The following is a 12,943-nucleotide window of genomic DNA, read 5'->3' on the forward strand; positions in this document are numbered from 1 at the left end:
GCTAAGGAGGAGCGGAAAGGGAGGAGCACGAAAATCCTGGGAGGCCGCCACTCAGAGGCGAGGGGGCGGCCGCAACCACGGGTACAGCCTCCTCCTCCCACCCCACCCCCCGCGCAGATTTCCAGCTCCAATTGAGCTACTCCGAGAGCGCCCAGAATAGAACAATGCGCACTGCCTGATGGGTAAACCACGATTCCAAACATGTACATCCGGGTACCCCTCTGGTGGGCCACCAGGCCACTGATGGGTGCTAACATGTGCACCACCACAAGCAACCTTGAAGGCCCTGGCGTTTGACTGTGACATACCCGGCATTGGGAAAGCAGAAAAGCATATCAGGGACACAGATACTATTATCAGCCATCCTGCTCAGCAATCCTAGTTGGAAGCCCCAAATTAGAGCTACATGTAAATAGAAATTCTGAGATCTCCCTGTGAATAAACATTAAAGCTTTATTCTTTAAAAACACTGGACCTGATACACCTTTCAAGTTTTAACAGAAAAGAGGAATTAAATCGACTTAGGTCATTGGCTAATGGCACCCATGTTCGTTTTAAACACAACTTTGTGCTCCTTTGTCACTCCTGTCATATAGATTCTTATAGTTATATAAAGTTATTCTTTTAATTTACAAGAAAAACACCAAAATACTGTTTATATGACTTTCTTTTGTTTTTCTAGACAGGGTTCCTCAGTGTAGCCTTGGCTGTCCTTGACTCCCGTTATAGACCAGACAGACCTCAAACTCAGCGATCTGCTTGCCTCTGCCCTCCCTGAGTGCTAGGATTACAGGCATGGGGGCCACCATGCCTGCCTCTGCTGCCACTTTTTAATTCAATATGTGCAAATCCAGCAAGAGACTTGGCCTGTAAAAGAAAATAGGGGGCATCATTCCACTGCTGGAGTCATTCTACAGAGGACACCTAGTATGCATTTCTGTATGCTGCTGGACCATACTTAAGTCTCAGTTTGATGAAACCAACCATATGAAAAATGTTTTTGATACAGTTGGAAGCATGTTTGAATGTTAGTTATTCATGCTTTTATATTTATAAAAATATTGGGAGTATATTGGGAAGCAGAAGCAGGCGTTTCTCTGTGAGTTGAAGGGCAGCCTGGTCTACAAAGTGAGTCCAGGACAGCGAGGCTACACAGACAAACCCTGTCTCGAAAAAAAAAATTAGTATAACACTATTATTCTGTTTAAAGGTCTTTGGGAGCCTTTCATAGCTGAACGATAACACATAATTTGTAAACAGTTTCTTTTGTTCTGTAGTGTCTTTTATTGCTTCCTAGAAAGTCTTCTTTGAATTAAATCATCTTTGACTTTGATGAAACATAATTCACCCACTATTTTCACTGTTATTTTTATATTATAAAAAAGAAACTACAGCCTAATTAAAATTCATAAAGAGTAAAACCTATGTTGACTACTTAATATTTTACACTTTTAGACTTCTGATTAATTTCCCCCTTTCTTCAGTTTTTAAATTTATATTAAACATTGGGCATATTCCTCTCATATTCTCCTAAGCATCCTTTTTTTTTCACTCTTCCTATCTTGTAAGTCTTTCCTGTTCCCACTAACACTTTTACCTCTATATATACATACATTTTAATTAACTGAGGCTGACCTTGAATTTCTGACCATTTTCAGGAATATGGTCATTTTAACATTATTATTTATGCTGATCCATTAATATATGCAGTCATTTATTACCTTTTAGGGTGTTCTTCAATTTTTGTGTTTTTGTTTGTTTGAGACAGGATCTCACTCTATGTCCCCGGCTGGCCCAAAGTTTGCTCTACATGTAGATCAGTCTGGCCTCAAATTCACAGAAAACTGCCTGCCTCTGCCTCTCTAGTGCTGGGGTTAAAGGCACGTGCCACCAGCTAGCATGTTCTTTATTTTTATCTTCAGTGCTTCCTTTATAGTTTTCTTTTCTTTTCTTTCTTTCTTTTTTTTTTTTTTTTTTTTTTTTTTTTTTTTTTTTGGTTTTTCGAGACAGGGTTTCTCTGTGTAACAGCCAGCCCTAGCTGTCCTGGACTCGCTTTGTAGACCAAGCTGGCCTCGAGCCCACAGCAATCTGCCTGCCTCTGCCTCCTGAGTGCTGGGATTAAAGGCCTGCACCACCACCGCCCAGCTTTATAGTTCTCTTTATCAAAGTCTCTCTCCTGCTTGAGTAGATTTACTCCTGTGTACTTTATAGTTTTGAAGAGTGTTGTGAATAAAGTTAGGAGACAGTTGCCTGAATCCAGTCATCTCAGGAACAACCTCCATCTTGCTTGCAGGGTGAAAACTGAGTTCATGTTCCCAGGCCCCGGAACCAATGCCTATCATGTTCCACGTTTTGTCTGTTAACCAGCAAAGAATGTAAAGACGGAAGTTGCTGACTATCTAAACTAAGGCACACAAATAGTAAATGTATTGCCTGCCATGACTTAAGTGCCTAGGTACAGTTTGTCCTCTCCCTTTGGTCCCTTATCACCCTGAATCCTGGGCCAGAGTCCAGGAGGGGGCCTGACCGCAAAAAGCTGAGTCGAAGACCCTGAAATCAGGTGACCCAGATAAGGCCCGGTCACCAAAGTTTACTTCCTTGCTCAGCCCCTTGTGTCAAAATATGTTTCGACAATGCTACAGTCTGCCCTGCTACCCCTCTCTTTGGGGACCCGTCCTTTTAAAATGCTGAACAATTTTCTTTGGGGTCACAGTTAAGCTCCCGAGTCTGTTCTGTGACTGTTATAGATCACTAGTGGCCTAGATACAATAAGGTTGTTTCATCTGCTTAAATACTTACTATGATGAACGTTCAAAGACACAGTCAGCCCTGACTGGTCAGTTTCTGCTGCCTAATTCAAGTAAAGATTTCACTTTGCTGGACTCTTATGACTGCTTGGATTGTTTTGGTTTTTCAGACCCCAACAATCTATTTTTCTACCTTCTTTCTCAGTGGATTGATTGATTATTGGTGTATGGAAAAGCTACTGATTTTTGAGCGTTGACTTTATATTCTGCTATCTTGCTGAATTTGTTTATCAGCTCTAATAGTCTTTTGTTGTACTATTTAGGATATTCTAAATATAGGGAATTGTCTATGAAGTCATTATGTAACTTTGTTTCTTCCTTTTCTTTTCATTTTTCCCTGAATAAATGTCCAAGTACTGCTGTAGGCTCAATTTTCTTAACAACTATATTTTATTATGAACTTATTAAACGAGCCTACCTCCCTTACAACCTCATTAATCCAAACAATAGGAAAAGGAGGTTAAAGAACACAATAACGAAACCTTAAGGGTATCAGTTCTGAGGAAGATTCTCCTGGCTCCTGGCGTAGTCAGCAGGACCTCAGCAAATCAGCAATCCCAGCAGAGTTGCTGCTGGAACCTGGGGCAACCAGAACAACTGGAATGACTGGAACCTGAAGCCTCAGCTGGAGTCCGAAGCCATGAAGCTTTCCCTGGAGCAATTCTCTCTGGGAGTGTCTCTTGAAGTGTTGCAATCAACTCTCTCACTCTCTCTCTCTCCTCTCAGAGTCTCTACTGGGATGTTTTCAGCTGGTGACATCCAAGCTCCCCCCACGAAGCTGTTCGACTTCTAAATGGAAAACATCCTGCTCTCTCACTAGGCTGTTCTCCATCTCACACTTGGGATCAACACAAAAACACGTTTATCTCTCCCACATACTGCATTGAAGAAGAGTAGTGAGTGTAGACATCCTTGTTCTGTTTCTGATTTTTAGAGAAGATGCTTTCAGCATATTTCCATTCAATATAATGCTGACTTTTGTGCTATTGTATAGAGCCTTTGTTACAGTAATTTATAGGTTTTCATATCATGATTATGCCCCAGAGATCTTGAGAGTTGTGATCATGATCACTTATTCTTTCTTTTTTAAAGATTTACTTAAATGAGTGGGGCCGTGGTGGCTCACGCCTTTAATCCTAGCACTCAGGAGGCAGAGGCAGGCAGATCGCTGTGAGTTCGAGGCTAGCCTGATCTACAAAGTGAGTCTAGGACAGCCAAGGCTACATAGAGAAACCCTGTCTCTAAAAACAAAAACAAACAAAACAAAAAGATTTACTTAGATGTTGTTTTTATTTCCTTTGATATAGGTACTAGATAAGAGCTATGCCCAAGCCTTTCTAGCTCTTTTAACTATGGCTGGTTGGTTCAACTCAGCTTCTCTGGCTCAAAATTCCTCTTCAAGCTCACTGATTCAAACTGGCTTCTCTCAGTTTATCACTGAATTGCTCTGCTTGCTTGGGAAAACTGCCTCTGATTGCTACGAACTGAACTGCACCAAGCTGTACTGTACTGCCTGAGTGTATTCCTATATTGCACTCTATTCCTTTACTGTATTACCTGTCTCTCTAACTCACTCTCTCTCTGCACCGCTCTTACATAGCCTCTGTCTCTGTCTCTCTCTCTCTCTTTCCCTCTCTCTGTCTCTCTTCTCTCTCTCTCTCTCTCTCTCTCTCTCTCTCTCTCTCTCTCTCTCTCTCTCCCTCTCTCCCTCCCTCTCATGGGAGTCAGGCATATGCTACCACTGACTCCTTCTGTCAACTCTTTCTCTGATTCATCACTTTGTCTTTCAATTAGACATCATTGTTTGGTATTAAAGGTGCATATTAAAGGGGGTCTGTATTCCTGCCAGAGGGATTAAAGATGTGTCATGTCAATATCTCAACCAGAGGTGTGTATGTATACTAAGGGTCTGTCCCAGCTGGATCACATAGACCTAGGTCTTTGGACTAACCTTGCCAGACTAGCCATGTTGTTGGATTAAAAATCCCCAATGATTTATTTTTATTTTTACCTATGTTTATGGGTGTGTGTCTGTGTGTGGGTATGTGCATGTGTCTGGATGTCCATGTTATCTAGAAGACAGCATCAGATCCCCCCAGAACCGGAGTTAGAGGCTGCTGTGAGCTGAGTGACATGGGTCTTGGGAACAGAACTTGGTTCTTCTGCAAGAACAGTGTGGGCTCTTAATTGCTGAGCCACTATTTCCAGCCCCTACTTTTTTTCTTTATTGCTATGTGAATGTATGAAGTTTTCTTAATCTTGCCTTATATCCCTGACATTTTTCTTTCATTTGGTCTATTGTATTGGAGATGCTTTCCATTGGGTTTTTGTTTGATTTGTGTTTTTCCAAGACAAGGTATCCCATCCATTGAGTTTTTGGTTTGTTTTGTTTTGTTTTTTTGTTTTTTTCGAGAAAGGGCTTCTCTGTGTAACAGTTCTGACTGTCCTAGAACTCGCTGTGTAGACCAGGCTAGACTTGAACTCACAGAGATCCACCTGCCTCTGCCTCCCAAGTGCTGGGATTAAAGGTGTGTGCCACCACGCCCGGCCCATCCATTGATTTTTAATTGAATTTTATTGAGATTAAAAAATGTTTAAAGATTTTATTTATTTATTTATTGTATATAAGTACTCTATTTGCATGTACACCTGTAGGCTAGAAGAGGGCATTAGATCACATTATAGATTGTTGTGAGCCACCATATGGTTGCTAGGAATTGAACACAGGACCTTTGGAAGAGCAGACATTGCTCTTAAACACTGAACCATCTCTCTAGCCCTTTTATTGAGATTTTAATCTCTGAGTTTTTTGTTTGGATTTTATTTTTCAGAATCTTTCTCTTCAATGAATTTCTCATCCAAGTTGTTAAATTTCTTGTTCCAAGTCTTGAATTGAATTGTTTCTTTTATTTTTCTGCTCATTTATATCTTCTTTGATGTCAGTAATAACTTTTAATTCTAGGCTTCTGAGTTTATTAATTTGCATTTAATCATTTGCTTTGAATTCTAATGTTGAAGCCTTGTAATATTAGTGTTATCTTTGTTTTCATATTTCTTATATTTTTATGTTGTGAATTTTGCATCTATTAGGCTGAGGTTTTTTATTTTTCTGGTGATGCATGGAAATCTTTTGAGCGATCAGTATTCTCTTCAGGCCTCGGCACTATTTCTCTGAAGGATGAGTACACATTGTAACAATAATAACTACAAAAAAAAGAAAGCACTACCATTTTATGTTGAGATTTTCTTAGTTTATTCGAGCAGATAGTACTTTGCAGGAGAAAGAGTGAGGGGGGAGTCATCCTTCCAAATAAAATATACGATAATTGTAACTATCCAAAGAAGGTAGTGAGTTATCACAATTGATTGTTCACAGTCAGTTACAGATTGAACTCCTGTTCTACACTTCCCCCCCTTCTCACTACTGCACTTAACTAGTCTTAAAAAAAAATGAAAATTTCAATGTGTTTGTCCAAACATTCAGGGTGAGTCTCCATTGTGATGCATCCTGCACTTAAGGAAGGCTAAATCACACCTGAAAATTCTGCCCATCTCATTATAGTCACAAAGTGTCTTGCTAGTTTTAAAAAAAGACTTATTTAATTTAATCTTATGCTTATGTGTTGTAGGGAACAGCAGCTGTGCTGGTACTGACCATTACTTGTTTTTCTCTGCAGTTGAGACATTACTTGTTTTTCTCTGCAGTTGAGACATTACTTGTTTTTCTCTGCAGTTGAGACATTACTTGTTTTTCTCTGCAGTTGAGACATTACTTGTTTTTCTCTACAGTTGAGACATTACTTGTTTTTCTCTGCAGTTGAAACATTGTGCTCCACTGGTTGCCTTCATTTTCCTTGTTTCCACAGTGCTGTTCGATTGTTGGTTCCTCCCCTATACAAGCAGTTCTGTTACTCCCAATAAATGGCATTCTCTTAGCACGAATGACCCGCTCTCTTGAGTGTTCTTCAATCCGTAGTCCCTCGCTTGGTAATTCGGGGTAAGTGGATGTCCCAATGAGACCGAGAAAGAAGGGAAGTTACTGACAGGTCGCCTGGGGAAGCTGGCCAGCACCTGAAAAAGGTAAGACACGGGTGTATTGGAAAATGGGTGCTGCTATGTCTGCCACCATTATGGTAGATCAATTGACTAAGTTGTTAAAGGAACAACGCACTGAAATTAAACATAAGACAGCTAAAGATTTTAAGACCGTAGAACTGAGCAGCCCTTGGTTCCTGGTGTCAGGAGGATTAAATCCACAGGATTGGGATCAGGTAAAAAGTGTTTTACAACAACTGCTGCAGAGAGAAGGCTCCGACAGGGTCCCTATAGCTACCTTTCCTTGTGGCGCCTAGTCCACGACGCCCTACGTAGTCCCAATGAAAAAATTAAAGAACAGCTGGGGCTTTGAATGAGACTTTAAATGAAGTACAAGACAAAAAAGCCTAGAGTCCTTGGCTTCAGATACAACAGGCACTTCCTCTTTAGAGTCTGAGGATGAGGAGAGTGTTTTGAAGGCCGATATCAGGGCTTTAAAAGACCGCTTAAAGAGCGTGAAAGTGAAAGGTAAGGACCATCCTCCACCTTATAATCCTGATTTTCAAAGTCAAGTCTTTTAGGTCGAGGCCTCCGCACCTCCAAAAGGGGTTGTTTTTCCTGTGGTGGAAGTGCCTAACCCTAATAATCTAGGACAAACACAGAGATGACACAAGGCTCTCCAGTTTAAAGATATAAAGCAATTAAAGGAGGCAGTTTATGGCTTATGGTCCTCACGCCCCTTTTACTTTGGCCATTTTTGAATCTTTTAGTTCTCAATTCCTGACGCCCAGTGATCGGCAGCAAATGTGCCGGGCTGCACTCACTGGTGGTGACTACCTGCTTTGGCGCAGTGATTATCAGGAACAGCGCATACAAACCGCTGCTGGAAATGCAGCTGCTGGGTTTCCTCAAAGGAATGTCCAAATGCTTGCAGGCATGGGACTATATGCTACTTTGAATGCTCAAACTCAGTATGACCCAGCAATATACGTTCAGATTGCTACGTGTACTGTGCGGGCTTGGAAATCTTTACCTAATAAGGGGGCAGGGGAACAGCTATCCAAAGTAATTCAGGGGTCATCGGAACCATTTCAGGAATTTGTAGATCGCCTTATGCAGTTAGCTGGTCGGATATTCGGGGATGTAGAAGGAGCCATGCCTATCATCAAGCAATTGGCCTTTGAAAATGCCAATAAATATTGTCAAGAGGCCTTACTCCCACATAAACACAGGAGTATATACGACTATTTAAAAATATGCTGGGACATTGACTCCACACATATCATGGGACAAGTCCTTGCTTCTGCGTGCAAGGAAAACTGTACCCGGGTAGGGATAGGCCTAAAGCCTGTTTCCGATGCGGACAAACAAGACATTTCAAGCGGCAGTGTACCCAAGGCAACCAAGGCACATGTTAACTATATAGATTATGATCAGCCATTACAGCCATTGGTGTTTTGTACGAGCCATGCCGCTACAGGAGTGTTTTGGCAAACGGGACCCATCGTATGGGTTCATTCACAAGCATCTCCTGCAAAAATGGTCATGTCTTACCCATAGGCCATAGTATCGCTTCTTTTCAAGGCCTGTAAAACAAATATTGCAAACCTTTGGCAAAAGTCCAGACCGTATAATTACACATCTTTCTACAAAACAATTATTATGGTTGCAAAATAATAATGATGACTGGGCCATATTTTTGTGCTCTATCTCTAGTCGGTTTGATAATCACTATCCCCCTAATAAATTGAGTGATTTTTTTTTAAAGCTGCATCCTGTGGTTTTTCCTAAAATAATTAAGCAGCTGTTGCAGCGGTGGCAGCTAACGCGATGGCTCTGATAATGGCGACAGTAATGTCAAAATCTCTCTTCTCTCGAAAGAGGATCAATCTGCTTTCTCCTGAATGTTTCATCGGAAATGGGACTACACCAGGCACTTGTGCCACCACAGCAGTCTTTTTTTTACTCCAGCAACTTCGTAAATGACAAACCTTAAGGGAACAATTCAAAGAATCCTCCTCCAAGGAGTCATTAGTAACAACAGAGAAAAAAGGAGCCATGACACATACATAGGACTGAATAGAGATGTTTTTCTCATTTGTTCCATAATTAAAATGAAAAGACGTTTCAAAGACTTGTGAAGTATCCCAGCTGCCTATAGCATTAAATAAAATACACAACATCTCTAATTACTAAAGGGACTGCATCCATGCAGGCTTTGCGCCCACACAGATACATGCCTGAAAAGGTAGGCTGAACTCCAGCCTGGAGAGGATTGTGATAGGCATCCGTAGTTTGATTATTATTTTTTTTAAGAGGAGGGCGATGCCCGTACCACCAGACATCGGACCTCCCTTTGAGAAGCCAGTAACACAGTTCCCCCAAAGGAGAGGAAGTTCTCGCTGGAAGGTTAGTGACCCTGGCCAACATATGGGCCCTGGTTGGTGCAGGGGGGGGGAGGGGGAGTCCATACAAGATCCCATAAGCTTAGAATGATTTGTTACCAAAGTAAAGCATAGAGAATCCTTAAGGTTAAAAATAGAGGAAACCTTACTCCATTGAAAGTCCTCTGGCATGGCAGCCCTTCCTAGACTGCGATTAGTGCTTACCAGGAAGGGCCACACAGGACTTGACAGACCTACCTGCATCAAGATCAGGGGGTTCTTCACCAGTGCCCACACTGTCTCCTGATGGCTGCTGGGAAGATGGATGAGATACAGGATGCACATAATGCCCAGGAACACAAATGGGCACCTCATTGTCTTGTGGGAAAACACAAACAGATCCTTGGGCCCACACCAAGAGAGGATCTGGACCTTTCCAAACACCAGTGGACAGAATCTTTCCATTTTACCATGCCTTTATGTCTTGTAGGAGGTCTCCAATGCCTATCTGCAGCAGATGATGCAGAAGCATCAACAGTCAAAAAATTCAAAATATATAGTGTATAAGCTAATTGTGAGTGCGGTGTAATTTTCCCCTCTGTAATGTGTGTTTTTCTTGCATATATATAAGTGAACCACATGTGTTCCTGCTGCCCATGGAAGCCAGAAGAGGGCATTGGATTCCCCGGAACTGGAGTTACAGAGAGTTGTAAGCTGCCATGTGAGTGCTAGGAACTGAACCTAGGGTCTGGAAGAACAGCCAGTGCTCATAAATGCTGTGCTATCTTTTCAGCCCATCTCTCCAGCGCCAATCCTTTAGTGTTGAGTAGTATCAACACTTCTATTGAAGGCTCTTCGACAATCCTGACAGTTGACAATTTCCCTCCAGTATGAACTCTCTGATGTTGAATCAGGGACGGACTTTGTGGCTAAAGGCTTTCCCTGTAGAGTTAATATTTGAGGCTTTATCATACTTCTTTTTTCCAACATAATGTTTCTACTGATTATTTGGGAATTTCACACAATGCACCCAGATCACATTTACTTCCCAGTCTTCCCAGGTCCACCCCGTTCCCACATACACATGTGATTTCCTACCAAAAAGAAGAAGAAGAGGTGGAGGAGGAGGGGGAGAGAAGAAGAAGAAGAAGAAGAAGAAGAAGAAGAAGAAGAAGAAGAAGAAGAAGAAGAAGGCTAACTCTTAAGTTCTGTTGCCCATATACTCACTGGAGCATGGTCAAATTCCCAGTGCCCAGCTCCTTAAAGAAAACTGAATCCCTGTCCACCCCCATCTCCACCAGAAGCCATCAATTGTGAAGAGCTACACTTCAGTATCCTTATCACAAGCTGAAAGAGTTCCTGTCTAGACTGCTTTTTTTTTGGGGGGGGGAAGCTGTCAGCTTTTCATGTCTCTCATTCTTTCTGCAGTCATTGTCCAGTATGAGCTCTGTGGTATCAAATAAACAACTAAAGTTTTTTCCCCACACATTGCAGGCCTATGGCCTCTTTTTAGTGTGAGTGCTCAGATACTTGTACACAGGCAAGCTTTGAGTGACTCTTCCACATTTGTTATATTCACAAGGGTCCTTTCCAGTGTGAATAAAATTGATCATCAAAAAAGATGAAAATCTTGGTGTGGTAGCTCATAAGTTCTAGGCTAGCTTGATCTATATAGTAAGTTCCAGGTAATACAAAGCTACTTAGTAAGATTTTTGTCTCAAACAAATTGTGTGTGTGTGTAATATAAATTATCAATGAAGGTTTTACCATAGGAATAACATTCAACCCTCTGGACTTCTGAGCCTCAATACCAACACTTTCTTTAATAAGTTGTCTTGGCCAGGGTGTTTTGTCACAGCACCAGATAACATATCTGTCACATCCAGTATTTGTAGGGTGTTTTTTTTGTTGTTGTTTGTTTTGTTTTGTTTTTTGTTTTTGTTTTTCAAGATTGGGTTTCTCTGTGCAGCCCTGGCTGCTCTGGAACTCAACTCTATAGACCAAGCTGGTCTCAGACTCAGAGATCGCTTGCTTCTACCTCTTTAGTGCTGGGAATAAACACATACATCACCACTACCTGGCTATCATTGTGGTTTTGTGTTTTTGTTTTGTTTTGTTGGTTTTTCTTTTTTCTTTCTTTTCTTTTCTTTTTTTTTTTTTCTTTTTTTTTCTTTTTTTTTTTTTTTTTTTTTTTTTTTTTTTGAGGTTTAAAACAGTTGTGTTCCCAGCACTCATGGTGGGCATCTCACAACTGCCCATGACTCCAGCTGCACAGGAGCAGACATGCTCATGACAGACACGCAGCTACACGCACATACACTCAAGTTCTAATGCAAACAGTCCGCTGTGCAGAGTCTTTAGAACAGTAGGCTGAAAAGAAGTCGTTGAACGGTGTGGGCAGTGAGACCCCCAGAAAACACACCTGGGCCTCAGGAGTCTGGGGGAGACTTAGGAACTAACACTTAGATGAAGAAGAGGGGGAACAGAGGCCTGGCAATGGACAGCTGGTGGCCTGGGTGCTCCTCCAAGGGGGATGTATCCTGTGACCTGCCGGCCAGGCCTGACCCCCTGACTCCAGCAGCAAGCAGCCCCACCACAGACAGGCAACACCTCTGGAAAGCAAGGAGGCCCGAGCCAGGGAGTCTGCTGGCTGGTATTGCTGTGCGCCTTGGGTTGTGCCCAACACTGCTGCCTCAACTCCTCTGTTCCTATGAAATGGCAACACAGCGAGTTGTTGACAACGGGATAACCAACTCCCCACACAGCCCGCCTCCACCGGCTGACAACAGTGCAACTGTGGCAGGTGTGTTCTTTGCCACAGATTAGGGAGGAAGATGGTTGGGTCTCTGTCTTGGGGTCACTGGAAGATTCTATAAAGGGATGATTTCCGGACCATCTATGGAGGTACACACCTATAACCCAGCACTGTGAGCCAGGAGGATTGCGAATTCAAGGCCAGCGGGAGTTACAGAGTATCAGGACCCTGTCTCAAAGCCATCTGACTAAGCTGGCTGCAGGTTACAGCTCAGGCCTGCTAGCTCACTCCCTCTCTTTCTGAGTGCCGGCAGCTGATATAGGAGGCGAGGCTTGAAGCCATGGCTCTTCTCAAGCTGGAGTGGGGGACCCCCACAGTATGGAGACGCCAGAACCTTCCTAAGGTCACAGAGTAGAAAGGTGGCTTCAGGGCGTTCGTTTTGTTGGTTTTTCAAAACAGGCTGTCCTGGACTCTCTTTGTAGACCAGGCTGGCCTTGATCTCACAGTGACTCATCTGCCTCTGCCTGCGGAGTGCTGGGATTGAAGGCATGCGCCACCACGACTGGCTTTGTAGGGTTATTATCTGCTAAAAATGACCTTTTATCACTAAAGGCACAATCCCACAATCCTATTTCCCAGGTCTCTTCTTTAGGTTCCCGGATTGATGACAGATAACCATCATATCCCTGGGCCTCTGTAAATTACAGTTCCATGAGTGAGTCACTGTGTTTTTCTCTCTCTTCTAGTCCCTCGCCCAAGCAACAAGTGCTCTAAAACAAAGAGCCACCTCTCCATCCCTGAAGTAGTAGTTTTTTTTTGTTTGCTTCTTGTTTTTTTTCTTTTCCTTGTTTTAATTTAAATATTTTTGAGATGATAATACAATTATATAATTTCTCCCTTCCCTTTTCTCCCTCCAACCCCTCCCATGTACCCCCTCTTGCCCTCTCTCAAATTCACAGCAT

The sequence above is a fragment of the Acomys russatus genome, chromosome X, assembly GCF_903995435.1.
Source record: "Acomys russatus chromosome X, mAcoRus1.1, whole genome shotgun sequence".
NCBI lineage: Eukaryota > Metazoa > Chordata > Mammalia > Rodentia > Muridae > Acomys > Acomys russatus.